This window comes from Podarcis bocagei, assembly GCF_964188305.1.
Source record: "Podarcis bocagei genome assembly, chromosome: 8".
NCBI lineage: Eukaryota > Metazoa > Chordata > Lepidosauria > Squamata > Lacertidae > Podarcis > Podarcis bocagei.
In genome coordinates, this window is record NC_138133.1 from 85904036 (window position 1) to 85920504 (window position 16469).

Here is a 16469-nt window from a genome sequence, read left to right on the forward strand (position 1 = left end):
AAAAATGCTATTTTTATTTCAAACCCTTCAGGTCGTGGACAGAATGGAATGTTTTGGAAAATGGCAGAAGGATATTTCTAAGTTTGTCTGGCAGGGCAAAAAGCCCCGAATAAAATTTAAAATACTAACCGACTCAAAAGAAAGAGGGGGGTTTGCCCTGCCGGACTTAAGGTTGTATTATGAAGCTGCAGCCTTCTGCTGGTTGAAGGATTGGTTCCTGTTGGAAAACACCGATGTCCTAGATCTGGAGGGGTTTGATAATGTGTATGGTTGGCATGCATACTTGTGGTATGACAAGGCGAAGGTTCATAAATTGTTCAAAAACCATATTGTCAGAAAATCAATTTTTGCCGTCTGGATGAAGTATAAGGATTTATTAGAAAACAAGACCCCGAGGTGGTTATCACCTGTGGAAGCCAAGATTTCTAAAAAAAAGCCCAATATGGAGGCCTATTGGGCAAAATATTGGGAACTGATTGAAAGAGTCGGAGACAATTGGAAGCTCCAAAGCCAGGACAAATTAAAAGGTAAGGTGCGAGATTGGTTACACTATGCTCAAATTCAAGAGGTATTCAAAATGGACAAAAAAGTGGGTTTCCAGTTGGAGAAATCGAAACTGGAGACGGAGTTACTAGAACCAAAGACTAAGGTACTTTCGAGGATGTATGACTTGCTGCTTAAATGGAACACCCAGGATGAGACAGTTAAATCTGCTATGATAAAATGGGCACAGGATGTAGGACACAACATTATGTCTGAGGACTGGGAAAGGTTATGGAACACCGGTATGAAATTCACGGCATGTAGTGCCTTGAAAGAGAACATTATGAAAATGGTATACCGGTGGTACATGACCCCAGTCAAGTTGGCTAAAATATACCATCTTTCTGATAATAAGTGTTGGAAATGCAAGGAGGCAGAAGGGACATTCTTTCACCTCTGGTGGACCTGCCCGAAAGTAAAGGCCTTTTGGGAAATGATACATAATGAGTTGAAAAAGGTATTTAGATATACCTTTTCTAAGAAACCAGAGGCCTTTCTATTGGGCATGGTGGACCGGAAGGTGCCAAAGAAGGACAGAACTTTGTTTATGTATGCAACCACAGCAGCTAGGATTCTTATCGCAAAGTTCTGGAAGACACCAGATTTACCCACACTGGAGGACTGGCAGACGCAGCTGATGGACTACATGGAGTTGGCAGAAATGACCGGCAGAATTCGAGATCTGAGCGAAGAAACAATGGAGGAGGACTGGAAAAAATTTAAGGACTATTTGCAAAAACATTATAAGTTGTTTGAGTGCTAAGACTGTGCACGATTAAGAAACGTTATGCTTCTGCAATTTATTTTAAGTAAATGATAAAGTAAGTATTGATGGGAAAAAATGAGACAAATCAGAAACAAAATATTATGTTTATTAAGAGTGTTAAAATTAAATTACAAATTTTTGAAACTGGTAACATAATAAATACAAAGGTATAATAAGTCGGGAAATAAGATAATAAATTGCTGAATTGGTTAGAATGATGAACGCAATGCTGAGAGGATGCGAGGAGGTCCAAAAAGTTGTCGAAGAAATTTTGTGATGATCTTTTCTTTTTTCTACGTTTTTTTTTTATATATATGGAAAATGTTTCTTGTATATTGTTGTCCAAACAAATTTGTTTACCTATGGAAAGAAACGCAATAAAAAATTTTATAAAAAAAAAAGAATGTTGCCTAACTGGTTTTCATTCATTCTTAATCCCTGTGTGTCCTTGACCAAGCCTCGCAGGTCAAAACCTTTGAGCTTCAGCACTTACACTTACAAGGGTCAAGGTTTCCAAGAACAGATGTCCCAAATTAGGCTTCTAAATCCCACATTTAAGCTTCTAAAACTGACTTCACTTTCATTGCTAAGTGACTGGCCCTTTGAAACAGTTGTTTATATAAATGTAGGACTATGACATCTAACTTTAGACAATCTAATTTTAGGTCATCTCAGCTTGCTGTTACTAAATATAAATGAACTGTATTTCATAAGGCTTGTGCTACCTATTGATTAAGGGAGAAGTCTCATATCCAAGTCCCTGTTTGAATTAAGAGATAAAGCACAGACCCTCCAGGATCCCATTTTCAAGGGCCAGCCCGGGACTTACAGAAGGTGTCCCAGTTTCTGATTTGATCCCGGAATGTCTCACTTTTCCTTACGGCGCCTCAATTTTCATTAGAGAAATGTTGGAGAGTGAGGTAGGATGTCCCTATTTTCATCAGAGAAATGCTGAAGAACATGTAATTATCTGAATCCTGAGCTAATCTAAAAGCAGACCTGTATACGGAAGTTTTTAATGTTTAATATTTTATTATGTTTTTATATACCTGTCAGAGCTGCCCAAGGTCCCAGCTCACAAAGGACCAACGCCAGTTCGTCGTTATATACAAAAGTCTTTATTGAAATTCATTTTCATTTTGACAGCCGCAGTGTGCAGCTCTACGTCTGAAACTCTAGACCGCCGAAGCTCCGTCTGAGTCTCCTCCCCCCAGACACCAGTTTAAGACTCTAGCCTTGCTCCACCTCTTCCTTTGCTCTTTCCTCCTCTGGGTCCGCCTGTCAGCTGGGGTCTTGCCCTTCCTGGACTCTTCTGACGCTGAGTCCCCTGAGTCTTCTCCTTGCCTCCGGCGGGCTTTAGGACCTGGTTCCCAATCTGGGCTTTCTGCTGTCCCGCGTGCCTGTACATTTGAACTTGGCGCGCGCGCCCAGCCGGCAACCTTCCTCCTGACCGTTACACTGCTCCTGTCACTGCTTCCCCCTTCGGGGGGGGGGGGGCTAGCTGGACCCGACCTCCCTTCCGTTCCCTCTCTCTCCGATGGAGGCGTGGTCAGCCCTGACTCATCTTCTCTCCCTGCTGGAGGAGATGCTGGCCCTGCCCCATGGGACTCTTCCCCCCCACTACGCTCTGGTGGGGAAGCTGGTCCTGATTTCCAGCTGCTGCTCTGGGAGTCCCCGCTGGCCCCTTGTTTCTGGTGTGCCCCCCCCCCCGGGACCCCCCTTGCCCTGACCATGGGCGCCTCCTTCTGGGAATCTTCTGATTCCCTGGAGAAGCTCATGGAATCTCTCGGGTCACTGCCATACTCCCCTACGCTCCCCTCCGATTCTTCCCCTTCGCTCTCCATCTCCTCTCTCCCCTGTGCCTCTGTTCCTGAGTCCCTGACAATACCGTATGTTGGAAGCCGCTCAGGGTGGCTGGGGCAACCCAGTCATAGAATAGAATCATAGAATCATAGAGTTGGAAGAGATCACAAGGGCCATCGAGTCCAACCCCCTGCCAAGCAGGAAACACCATCAGAGCACTCCTGACATATGGTTGTCAAGCCTCTGCTTAAAGACCTCCAAAGTAGGAGACTCCACCACACTCCTTGGCAGCAAATTCCACTGTCGAACAGCTCTTACTGTCAGGAAGTTCTTCCTAATGTTTAGGTGGAATCTGCTTTCTTGTAGTTTGGATCCATTGCTCCGTGTCCGCTTCTCTGGAGCAGCAGAAAACAACCTTTCTCCCTCCTCTATGTGACATCCTTTTATATATTTGAACATGGCTATCATATCACCCCTTAACCTCCTCTTCTCCAGGCTAAACATGCCCAGCTCCCTTAGCCGTTCCTCATAAGGCATCGTTTCCAGGCCTTTGACCATTTTGGTTGCCCTCCTCTGGACACGTTCCAGTTTGTCAGTGTCCTTCTTGAATTGTGGTGCCCAGAACTGGACACAGTACTCCAGGTGTGGTCTGACCAGAGCAGAATACAGTGGCACTATTACTTCCCTTGATCTAGATGCTATACTCCTATTGATGCAGCCCAGAATTGCATTGGCTTTTTTAGCTGCCGCGTCACACTGTTGGCTCATGTCAAGTTTGTGGTCAACCAAGACTCCTAGATCCTTTTCACATGTACTGCTCTCAAGCCAGGTGTCACCCATCTTGTATTTGTGCCTCTCATTTTTTTTTTGCCCAAGTGCAATACTTTACATTTCTCCCTGTTAAAATTCATTTTGTTTGTTTTTGCCCAGTTCTCTAATCTGTCAAGATCGTTTTGAAGTGTGATCCTGTCCTCTGGGGTGTTAGCCACCCCTCCCAGTTTGGTGTCATCTGCAAATTTGATCAGGATGCCCTTGAGTCCATCATCCAAGTCGTTGATAAAGATGTTAAATAAGACCGGGCCCAAGACAGAACCCTGTGGCACCCCACTAGTCACTCTTCTCCAGGATGAAGAGGAACCATTGATGAGCACCCTTTGGGTTCGGTCAGTCAGCCAGTTACAAATCCACTGAGTGGTAGCAGAGTCAAGACCACATTTTACCAGCTTCTTTACAAGAATATCATGGGGCACCTTGTCAAATGCCTTACTGAAATCAAGGTAGGCTATATCCACTGAGTTCCCTTCATCTACCAGGCTTGTAATTCTGTCAAAAAATGAGATCAGGTTAGTCTGACATGACTTATTTTTCAAAAATCCATGCTGACTATTGGTGATCACAGCATTCCTTTCTAGGTGCTCACAGACTGTTTGCTTAATGATCTGCTCCAGAATCTTCCCTGCTATTGATGTCAGACTGACTGGGCGGTAATTATTTGGGTCCTCTCTTTTCCCCTTTTTGAAAATAGGGACAACATTTGCCCTCCTCCAGTCTGCCGGGACTTCGCCTGTTCTCCAGGATTTCTCGAAGATGACTGCCAGTGGTTCTGAGAACACATCTGCCAGTTCTTTTAATACTCTTGGATGCAGTTCATCTGGCCCTGGAGACTTGAATACATCTAAACTAGCCAAATATTCTTGTACTGTCTCCTTAGTTATTCTGGGCTGTGTTTCCTTTGCTGAATCATTTGCTCCAAATTCTTCAGGTCGGGCATATTGGAGGGGTATAAATAGTAAAATTGTTGTTGTTGTTGTTGAATAGGGTGTCCCTATTTTCATTGTAGAGTATGAAAATGGGGTATTTACATAACAGACAAACGAGCATATAAACAGATCAAGTTTAAGAAAATTAATGTGGTATGACCACACTTGCAATATTGTGCAGAGTTCTGGTCACCTCACTTGAAAAAAGATGATATTGTAGAGCTGGAAAATGTGCAGAAAAGGAGACCCAAAGAGGGTGGAATAATAATAACAACAACAACAACAATTTATTATTTGTACCCTGCCAATCTGGCTGGGTTTCCCCAGCCACTCTGGGCAGCTTCCAACAAAGACCAAAAAAAATACACAAAAATGTCACACATTAAAAACTTCCCTGAACAGGGCTGCCTTCAGATGTCTTCTGAATGTCAGGTAGTTGTTTATCTCTTTGACATCTGATGGGAGGACGTTCCACAGGGTGGGCGCCACTACCGAGAAGGCCCTCTGCCTGGTACCCTGTAGCTTTGCTTCTCACAATGAGGGAATTGCCAGAAGGCCCTCGGCATTGGACCTCAGCGTCCGGGCAGAATGCTGGGGGTGGAGACACTCCTTCAGGTATACTGGGCCGAGGCCATTTAGGGCTTTAAAGGTCAACACCAACACTTTGAATTGTGCTCAGAAACGTACTGGGAGCCAATGTAGGTCTTTCAAGACCAGTGTTATGTGGTCTCGGCGGCCGCCCCCAGTCACCAGTCTAGCTGCTGTAGTTTCTGGGTCACCTTCAAAGGTAGCCCCACATAGAGTGCATTGCAGTAGTCCAAGCAGGAGAGAACTGTTAGTATCTTGGCTCACAGGCAGAGGAACCTGGCCTCCCCCGAGGCAGTTGAGCGAGATACTGTGTTTACCGTCCGTCTGCGACCCCGGCAGGCTAGGTAAACAAACCCGGCGATTCTTCTCATTAGTCGTGAGATAGAACACACCCTCTGCTTCTCTGCTTCTCTCTCCCTCCCTGCATTCTCCCAGGGAGGAGAAATGAGACAGACAGGAGTCCTTTCTACATGTTTTATTCCTGTCACTCAACAGTACATAGAAATGTGACTGCACCCTTCAGACTCCATCAGAAGAGACACAACTCCTCCCCTGTACTTCCAGCACAGGTCAGATGACACACTGAGCTAACATCCGGTGCTCAGTACAGAGAATAGGCTCCACCTTTTCTCCAACAGTACATCTGCAAAACACAACATCCTGTTTTGCATTCCAGCAATCTGGAGCTGGCTTTTGCCTTGGTGCTTTTTCCCAACATCTGATGGGAGGACGTTCCACAGGGTGGGCGCCACTACCGAGAAGGCCCTCTGCCTGGTACCCTGTAGCTTTGCTTCTCACAATGAGGGAATTGCCAGAAGGCCCTTGGCATTGGACCTCAGCGTCCGGGCAGAATGCTGGGGGTGGAGACACTCCTTCAGGTATACTGGGCCGAGGCCATTTAGGGCTTTAAAGGTCAACACCAACACTTTGAATTGTGCTCAGAAACGTACTGGGAGCCAATGTAGGTCTTTCAAGACCAGTGTTATGTGGTCTCGGCGGCCGCCCCCAGTCACCAGTCTAGCTGCTGTAGTTTCTGGGTCACCTTCAAAGGTAGCCCCACATAGAGTGCATTGCAGTAGTCCAAGCAGGAGATAACTAGAGCATGCACCACTCTGGTGAGACAGCTTTGAATGGTGTAGAAAGAGTGGAGGGAAAGGTTTTTCTTCCTCTCCAATAATATGAGAACTCAGGGCCAGACAATGAAGCTGAATGATGGAAAGGGTGGGGGGGGGAGCTAGTATTTCTTCACATAGTGCATAGCTGAACTACGAAATTTGCTCCCATGAGAGGAGTGATGGCAGCCAACTTGGATGGGTTTAAAAGAGGATTAGTCAAATTTCATGGAGAAGAAGGTTATGAAAGTCCACTAGCCATGATGGTTCTGTTCTGTATCCATTACTGGAGGTAGTATACTTCTAAATGTTGTACAGTGGAAACAGTAGGAGGGGAGAGTGCTCTTTCTCTCAGATCCTGCTTGTTGGTTTCTCACAGGCATCTGGTTGACCTGGTTTGTCACATAGAGGAGGGAGAAAGGTTGTTTTCTGCTGCTCCAGAGAAGCGGACACGGAGCAATGGATCCAAACTACAAGAAAGAAGATTCCACCTAAACATTAGGAAGAACTTCCTGACAGTAAGAGCTGTTCGACAGTGGAATTTGCTGCCAAGGAGTGTGGTGGAGTCTCCTCCTTTGGAGGTCTTTAAGCAGAGGCTTGACAACCATATGTCAGGAGTGCTCTGATGGTGTTTCCTGCTTGGCAGGGGGTTGGACTCGATGGCCCTTGTGGTCTCTTCCAACTCTATGATTCTATGATTCTATGACCACTGTGAGAATCGGATGCTAGACTAGATGGGCCATTGGCCTGATTCAGCAGACACTTCTTATGTAGTCATCCTACAAATTCTTTGCAAACAGGTCACAGCAAGCTGCCACTCCATTAATTTCAATGAGTCTATTCAGAATATAACTTACTTGGATGCACCTTAATGATTCTTCAGGCTAATGTTTACTGTTTCATTTTTTTTAATGGAAGTATTAGTGCTTTGAATTGGATGGAGGGTGAATGAGTGGGCAAGGAATAGATTATAAATAAATAAACAAATGGGGCAAATTGGCTGATAACTGATCTTACGCTGATGTTTCCTACAACAGTTGTAATATGGGGAGCTGCCCAGAACCCCACTAATATTGTTTTCATGTCAGCTTCACTACAACATTCATGTACAAAAGTACATTATTATTTGTACGTTCAAATGCACATGCGCGCACACACTCACACAATGACCTGGAAACTGTTGTCTGATTTCCATAGCAATACTGCTGAAGCAGGCATATGGATAATATCAAATCAGCCCCATTATCTCATTAGTAAAGGACTCATTAACATGAATGGTCTGTTTAACCAACATTTGCATGCCATATATTGCTGTGCAGATTGCAATTAACATCTGCCAGAGGTGTATACGAGTTGCAGCGCCCGATGTAGCCTGCCATTTCCTGTATTGAGCAACCCTGCAGCAGCAAAAACAAATAAACAACCTCCTACCTGACTAATGCACTAACATTTTCTTTATTTGCTCACACTCAAAGAGGTCTCAACAGTACAGAGATTACGCTCATGAGGTGTCAATATTGCAAGGGAGCTGAGCTGTGACTCCCGCTTACCATTCATTCACATAAACCGAGCAAATCTCAGAACAGCTTGCTAGGAGCCAACGATTTGCAGGCATGCCACCTTTCATAGAGACCTGCCTAGATCTTTAGGTCATCAGGAATGGCCTTCTCCAAATCCCATGTCCATCAGAGGCACCTCTGCAAGTAGGTATGTCTGGTGCCAATATTGCCTTTTAGGCACCTGGCAAAGATTGCAAGCTTTTAAAATATTTAAACATTCTAAATATTTAAACTCTCCAAATAGCATCTGGGTCTTAATTTACTGCTTGTTTTGTTGGGTTGTTTCTTGTTTTTTTAGCTGCTAACCGATCCACCCTTTCTCTTCCCGCTCGCTGCAAATTACCTGGAGATCACTGTGAGAAAGAAAGTATATAAATCTCTAACACAGAGTAGCAAACAAGCAGCTGAAAATAAATGGCTCGCTGTCTCAGGGATTCAGCCTGGAACTTAGAAGGTAGTGTTGTTCCAGAGGGGCCAACAGGGCCAGCTAAGTCCTACTCAGAGCGGACTTCTTAAAATTAATGAGTCTAAATTACAGTGGTACCTCTAATTGCGGACTTAATACATTTTGGGGTGTTGTTCGCACCCTGAAAAGTCCACAACTAGAGTGCCTCTTCCACACATGTGCGCGGCACGATCAAGCACTTCTGCGTGTGAGCAAATCGTGCAGATGGCTTCTGCACATGTGCAAAGCATGCAGATCGCTTCTGCACATGCGCAGTGGTGAACCCGGGTTTTCTGGGTTCGTAAGCTGGAAGTCCATAAGAAGAGCAGAATGCAACACAAGGAATGACTGTAATCATGTCCATTCATTTTGGTGAGTCTGCCTTGAGTATGACCAACATTAGATTTAGGAATAGGGGAGAAATTTGGTTTGCCTTTAAAGGCAAACCTAACTAATTGGCACTTCCCAAAACAAACCACAAACTGGGCTGGTAGAGCATGAGGCTCTTACTCTCAGGATTGTGGGTTCGAGCCCCACACTGGGCAAAGGATGCCTGCATGGCAGGGGGTTGAACTGGATGACCCTTGTGGTCCTGCATGATTCTACAATTCTACAAACCTCTGGATGACAGTTAAGTCCAGTTGCAAACAACTCTGGGGTTGCGGCACTCAACTCGCTTTACTGGCCAAGAGAGCCGACGTATGTCCGCAGACAGTTTTTCTGGGTCATGTGGCCAGCATGACTAAGCCGCTTCTGGCAAACCAGAGCAGTGCACGGAAATGCCGTTTACCTTCCCGCCGGAGTGGTACCTATTGATCTACTTGCACTTTGATGTGCTTTCGAACTGCTAGGTTGGCAGGAGCTGAGACCGAGCAATGGGAGCTCACCCACAACTTGTGGGGATTCGAAAACCTCTGGCTATATATACATTATTTACACAATGGGTCTCGCATGATTGGCTGATTCAGCTCCCCTCCTGGAGCCTGATTGGGCTGTTCCTGCAGGCCACTCAAGTTGCTGCCTTCTAGGATGCTACCAGCCTATTGTTCTAGGATCCAAGCTCATTACATAACAAGGATTAAGGATAATGACATTTGCTCTGGTCAAGAATAAGAGTGGAGGTGACATGGAATGAGAGTGACATTTGATTACTCATGTACTGCTTAGCCACAAAGTTGTACAAAAATGTTCCAATGCATGGAACTGCAGTCAGCCCGTAAAGCGAAATAACTGCTGATGATGCAAAATGAATCTAAAGAGTACACAACTATTTTGGAACATGTTGAAATACTGCCTTGAACCTTTCTATAGTATTCCACTATATTTGAGCAAGTAAGTCTCTGTGCTTTCTGTGACAATTACTGTATAAATATTGTGCACATTGCAACATGTCCAGGGGACTCGCTAGTTTTCAGGAGTTGAGAAACATCTCTCAGGTGTACTTCAGAATAAAGAGGAGCTTCAGGCAACTGAATCGAAAAGCAGTTTTCCCGTGGTGCGTGTTCTGCAACAGTATGCCCCCCCCCTCAATTCTGCAGGAAATTTAGTAAAACTGAATAATGTAGCTTTGGAATAGAAGTAGCTTCAGAATTCAACTTAAAAATCATGGCTTCCATTGAAAAAACAAACAAAAAAATGAAAACCCTCTACATTTTAGTTTTTATGGTTGTCAAAATACTCATGCAGGTGTCTAGGCAATGCTGAATGAAATAGCAAGAGTCAGGGGAGTTGTTGAATGAGATTCTCTTTGGTCAAAGTGCCCTCTCTTGTCATTTTTCATCCCTCTGAAGGGTTTGTAGTGCTTTTCAGGTATTCAAGGAAACTAGTGGTGTGCCATGAAATTTTCCGTAGAGGAACAGTTAGGATCAGAGGTGCCAAGGGCAATGGGAGGGGGATGGTGTCATGTGTGAGACATCGCCTGTATGAGCATCCCTAAGCTGGACAGAAGTTTCCCAGGCTTTGGGAAGGAGGCAGCAGGCAAACATTTAGGGGACTAGCCTACTCACCCATGTCTACTGACTGCACACCACTACTGGACCCCAGCTGGGCCAATGGCCAGGGATGATGGGAGCTGTGGTCCATCAGCTTCTGAGTGCTTCACAGAAAAGGTGCCTTTTGACCAGGAGGCATGTGAAGGAAGAGAGCAGGGCAGCATCATGGATAAGAGATAAATAAACAACAGTAATAATAATGAATGCAAAGAAGGTCCTAACGTTTCTGAAACCAAACAATGCTGCTCTTCAGAACTGAATGATCACTGCCATAATCTCTTACCAGCATTCAAAGGTGTATTTTCCCCCATCCAGCAGTGAGTCCCAGGCAAGGCATGGTAAAGAATTTCATTTTCTAGGTTCCTAGGGTGGGGCACAAACTCCATATCATCATGAAATTTCCTAGCAAGCCATATAGTGTTCCATTAGCTTTTGGCAGAGTTTTGCTACTCTACCTGATCCAGGAAACTCGTTCCTGTCTTCTATTTTAATTGCACCTAATGGGTCCCGCTGTGGCAGTAGCAGAATTTGGGAGGCTGTGTTCCATCCAGGGAAGAGTGAGAATAGCGCCACTTCCCTTATGGCTGAAACTGTGAAAGAAGACACTGATGGAAATAGTGCAGCCATCTGCAAGAGAGTGTGCTTGCAATGAGGTTGTCCGTAAAGGGATTTGAACTGCTGTTTGCAATTGACTCATTCAGGGGGACTGAGTGAGACCAGGCCAGCCTTCCATGTGAAAGATCCAGGTGCCTGGGACTGCACTGCTGATTGCAAGCAGCATGTGCTCCATTTAGGGCTGGATGGGACCTGTCCCACCTCCCTTGGGGCTGAAAGTATAGACAAACTTGCTGCCTGCCACTATGCTGCTGCACCAAACGAGAAAGCCCTTTTTCAGAGGGGTTATGTCAACTGGAGCTGGGCTAGAGCTCAGCATCCATTCCTGATCAATTATTTGTATGATTCAGATATGTCATTGTTTAGTGAATTCTCTCTTTTTTATCTTCTGTGCTACTGCGGGTTTTGATACAACTGTCTTAGTGGAAATGTTCCTTGTTAAATTTTTAATGTGTTGTTATTGTGAGCTCGATGCTGATATTAAAGCAAAGTAAGGCTAAGCAAGCAGTGTCAGCAGTCCAGCTGTGAGAAGAGAAACCAAAAGGAGGGAGACTGGATCCCTGCCTGCTGTTAAGTTCACTGGCATTCTACCCTGGTGTCCCTTGGGAGTTGAAGTGGGTGGCTGCTACTGAAATTCATAGGCTTTGGGAACCAACACCACGGCCAGTGTGCTACTCCCTCCAAAGTGCTGCTCGGGTGATTAATCCTCCTCCTGAGGCACTGCTGCGACAGATATCTGAAGACATCTGCACACCCTGTCTCAGCAGTCAGCAGACAGCAAAAGCAAGGCTTTGAGGTGTGGATACAAAGCTCTATATTTCTTATTTACAGGACAAAGATAAACATGGCTCCTCTCAGCTTCATCATGGGGGGGGGGAGCAAAAGTAGTACCACGGAAACAGGGTATCTCAACTTCCGTTCCCATGACATCCAACACTGTGGAATGTAAACACACAGACATGTGATGAAACAATCCCATATCTGCAGCACGGAGGAATGAATTCCCAACATCCTAGAGGGTACTTTGAAGATCATAGTGGGGAGTAGGTGAGAGGGGTGGGCAACTTCCAAAGCAGGATTGACTCAGAAAATAAACCAAGCTATTCCAGACATTTGGGGAATTATCTTGGCTTCTCTCAATTTTGAAAGGTGCCTGGAGAGAGCTCAAATGTTACTAGAAAAGTCCTCTTTCTACTTGTAGAAGCTTGTAGGTATTTCCAAGATTTAGTTTGAAAATTGAGTTCTTAGGGTGGATTTTTTCCCATGTTCTATTGGGGTGTGGGAAGAGAGAAAGAATAATAATAAACACCAGGGAGTAACAAAAGCCCATAACCGGCTCATTTGGGCAGATCTGGGCTTCAGCTGAATTGGGTTGAGATAGTCCCGGATCACTTGAGGTCAGGATGGCCCACCGATAATGATCTGGGACTGGCAAGAGACACAGCAATAGTGGCAGGGGAGAAGGATAGGCACAAAGCCTTTGCAAAGAGCTGGATGGAGCTGTTTGCAAGAGACTTTTAAACAGCCCTGCACAGTGCTTTGCCTATTTGTGCCTGTTCTGATCAAGGGAATATCCATGCACAGCCAAATGAGCAGGACTGAACCCTCCACTCACCAGCATTCCTGTTGGCTGCAGGGAATGCACTGGGGAAGCAATACCCAGCAGGATTTAACTCTGATCCCCAAGTAAATTCAAGGACTAGATCCAGGTTGGGTCAGCCCTGAGTTGGGTGAGGGCCGATCCAAAGTCTTAGAATGGCTGCTGGATTGGGTTGTGGGATGCACAGCACTAAATCAACACCCTACATTACCAGTGTGAGGTATTCATGTCTATTCAGAAGTTAGAGATCTATGGGACCTTGGTAACTGTAATCATAGTCTAGCTTGACTTTTCCAAAGTTAACATTGGAAATTCCATTGGAGGGAGGGGAGAAATTAGGACTCTTTATCTAAGAAATTATCATGGGCCAAATAGAATTCACAGTGATGTTTCCTTTTATTGCTATTATTATTAATTAAAGCATATTTCAATATCAGGGAAGTGAAGTTCACAAGGGAGAAAAAGGACACCCTAATTATTTCTCATGGACTAAAGTGCATCGGTTGACTGAGCTTCCCTGTGTGAGATGGCTTCCGAATGGCCCTTCTACTGTTGAGGGACAAATGAAAGAAGCCACCATTTTGATTGTATTTCTGATCTCTATCTTCCTCCCTTTGGACATTTTTAACTTATTTGTTCTGAAAGAAGATCCTGGATGCCTTCCTCATTTAATAGACTGATTTGAAACCATCAGAAGCTCTGGAACGAATTCATAATGGATATTTCCTAAAAATGCCTTCCTTCTCATTTAAAGAAAGACATCCTTTCAGCCTCCAAAGTGGTACCACGTTGGCAGGGAGTACCAGCAAAATTATGTTGAAAATATCTATTGAATTTATCATGAGTTAGCTAATGCTTTGCCTATTAACTGAAGTGCACAGTGACTAATGAATTGGAGAACGGATATTCAGTCCAGCATTCAACAATAAATTATGTTGAAGAATTCATTAAAAATGTGGGTCAAAGTGTGTGTGGGGGGCTCTTTCCACCCCCCTCTGTGATGGTCACATCCATTTTTCTATGTAGAAATGAGGCAGCTCTGTTTTGATTCAGAGTCACTTTTACAGCTGTCCACTGATAAATCTTTCCATTGCATTTCCATAATTATATGCAATTTATTTTTTTGAAAGAACACACACATAAATTCTTGTGTGTTTTAAAGTTAATGTCTCTCAGCCTAAACTACCTCACAGGGTTGTTGTGTGGATAAAATGAGGAGAGGGCGAATCATGTACACCAGCTTGGGCTCCTTGGAGAATAGGTGGTTATCAATGCAAGAAATGAAACGAAATAGGTTTGAATTTACATCTGCCATCAGTAGAATACCAGTAATGATAGACCTTGTTTTAGATGTCCCTTCTGACGCCCTGTAAACTGGCATCTGGGAAGATGCATGCATCTGTAAAATCAACAAGCGGTTTTTGCTTTCAGAAAAGCCAGGGATTAGTCAAAAAGTTGCTCAAGCCGTGGAGGGAGGCAACATCCCCATCTGACCTCCATCCTACAACATGAATCCAAGTGGACCTCACAGTGTGTCAAAATGGTGCATCACAGCTCATTCAGTGGCTTGGAATGGACTATCAATGATTCATGGGTGAGAGATCTTTCAATGCCTATTAACTCCTGAAGGGGAGTGAAAGGCGGGATATCAAATCCAAACTCTTCTTCTTCTTCTTCTTCTTCAAACTATACCAAAAGGAACTCCAACACTACGTTATACCCCTTATCATGGGACAAACAAGGGAAGGCATCTTCTGATGATATCTGGCTGACTTAGGTAAGAGAATTCTGGGCTAGATGAATCACTGGAAAGTTATTCTGAACTTTGCATCATGCATCTCCTAACAGCTCCAGCCAATTTCACCAGGAGGAACTGTTGTTCCTGAAACTGTTTGTAAGACATCGGGTCTGAGATGTGGAGTTCTTATTTTCTTAAGCATTTTTGGAATGTTATATGAAAACCAATATAGAGCTGCATATTTTTGAGGAAGGGTTCCGCTCCAGCTCTAAGTAAAACTTTAATAAGCTTAATTCACAGAGCACTCCAAGGACTCAGCTAAACTGCTAAAGAAAAAGCGATTTTTATGCTTTGTACGTGCAGTATAACATTGTGCTGCCAGATGGCGACATGGAGTCCCGTTTTTATCTACCTGTTTTCACTGTTTAAATTTACAGTTCTTTAAACTGAAACGTTTCTTTGATCAAGCCCAAATAGGTATCTTTTCATGTCCCAAAGTGCTGCAAATTCTGCTTTTTGCAGTACGCCAGGGGATGATGTATTTTCATTTATAGGCACTGTAATCCTTCTTATATTACTTAAGTTGCCTTTCCCGCTTCATGGATGATTTATGGCAGAGGCATACGCTCCCATTGGCCTCTCTTACAATGATTAAATTGGAATATAATAACCCATCACTCTGAGTATATTGCCTAAATATAAGTTCATGGGAAATTTGAGTCTCCCCCATTCACAATAAGGATGATGGTAATGAAGATAGGGCAATAGCTGCGGTTGATGCTTACATGCACCTGATGAAGGCAGGAGTACCCTTCCCACACAAGCTCAGTAGGCACTCGTTTGTCTTCATCTTGGTGGAAGGACTACACCTGGCTTGAAGGAGTGTCCTTATCTCGAAGGAGTGTTCTTACTTTGCAAGCTCCTGCAGTACCAAGGAGTCAGCTCCACCACCAGCAGGCCTTTTCATAGCTCAGCCAGTAGAGCAGAAGGCTGTAAACAGAGATTTGAGGCATCTGTGGGCGCAAAGAGCTCAGAATGGAAGCAGAAGCATCATTTTGACAGGTTCAAGTCAAGGAGCATTGTACCAGATTGGTTGCACCCCCAGTGCTGCTGTTGAGAAGAGGAAGCTGCAAACAGTGGAACGGACTACCTTGGAAAGTGATACACTCTTCTTCATTGGAGGTTTTTAAGCAGAGGTTGGATGGCCAGCTGACATGGATGCTTTAGCTAAAATTCCTGCATTTAAGGGGGTTGTAACAGATGACCCTTCGGGTCCCTTCCAACTCCACCATTCTGTGATTCCATGCCTGTTATAATTTGGCTGGTTTCTTATATAGGGACACCTCTCACAAGTATATTGTGTGGACATCAAGTGAATCCTTTTTTAACTTTAAAAAAAAGAGGTAAAGGACCCCATCTCACTTCAGGCTGAGGGGGGCCGGTGTTTGTCTGCAGACAGCTTTCCAGGTCATATGGCCAGCATGACTAAACCTCTTCCGGCGCAATGGGACACCATGACAGAAGCCAGAGTGCATGGAAATGCCGTTTACCTTCCCGCCACAGTAGTACCTATTCATCTACTTGCACTGGCATGCTTTCGAACTGCTAGGTTGGCAGGAGCTGGGAGAGAACAATGGGAGCTCACCCACTGTGGGGATTTGAAATACTGACCTTCCAATCAGCAGTCCCCAGAGGCTCCATGGTTTAGACCACAGCTCCTCACATTCCCTTTTTTTACCTACCCAAAGCCTGTAAAACAGAACTCAAAACAAGGATTTGTATTTGGATCAGAGCTGAATCAGGCAGTCTACAAAGTGCTTTAATCCAAATCAGACTATTTCCAAAGCACAAAACTGAGGTCTGAACTGAAACTTGTAGTTGGGGCACACCCTTAATTTATGTTCCTAGTTCAAGTAGACCAGAATGATTCAAGAAGTTGGATAATCATT

General features: G+C 44.5%; 2 long non-coding RNA genes across 2 annotated transcripts in view; one reads left to right on the forward strand and one right to left on the reverse strand.

Moving 5' to 3' along the window:
• LOC308593173 overlaps window positions 1-16469 on the reverse strand; it is a 143830-nt gene that overhangs the window by 38535 nt on the left and 88826 nt on the right. The window lies entirely within an intron of this gene.
• LOC308593157 lies at window positions 12130-13372 on the forward strand. Its single transcript, XR_014010794.1, has 2 exons — window positions 12130-12201; window positions 13220-13372. It is a non-coding gene; the product is annotated as an uncharacterized lncRNA (long non-coding RNA).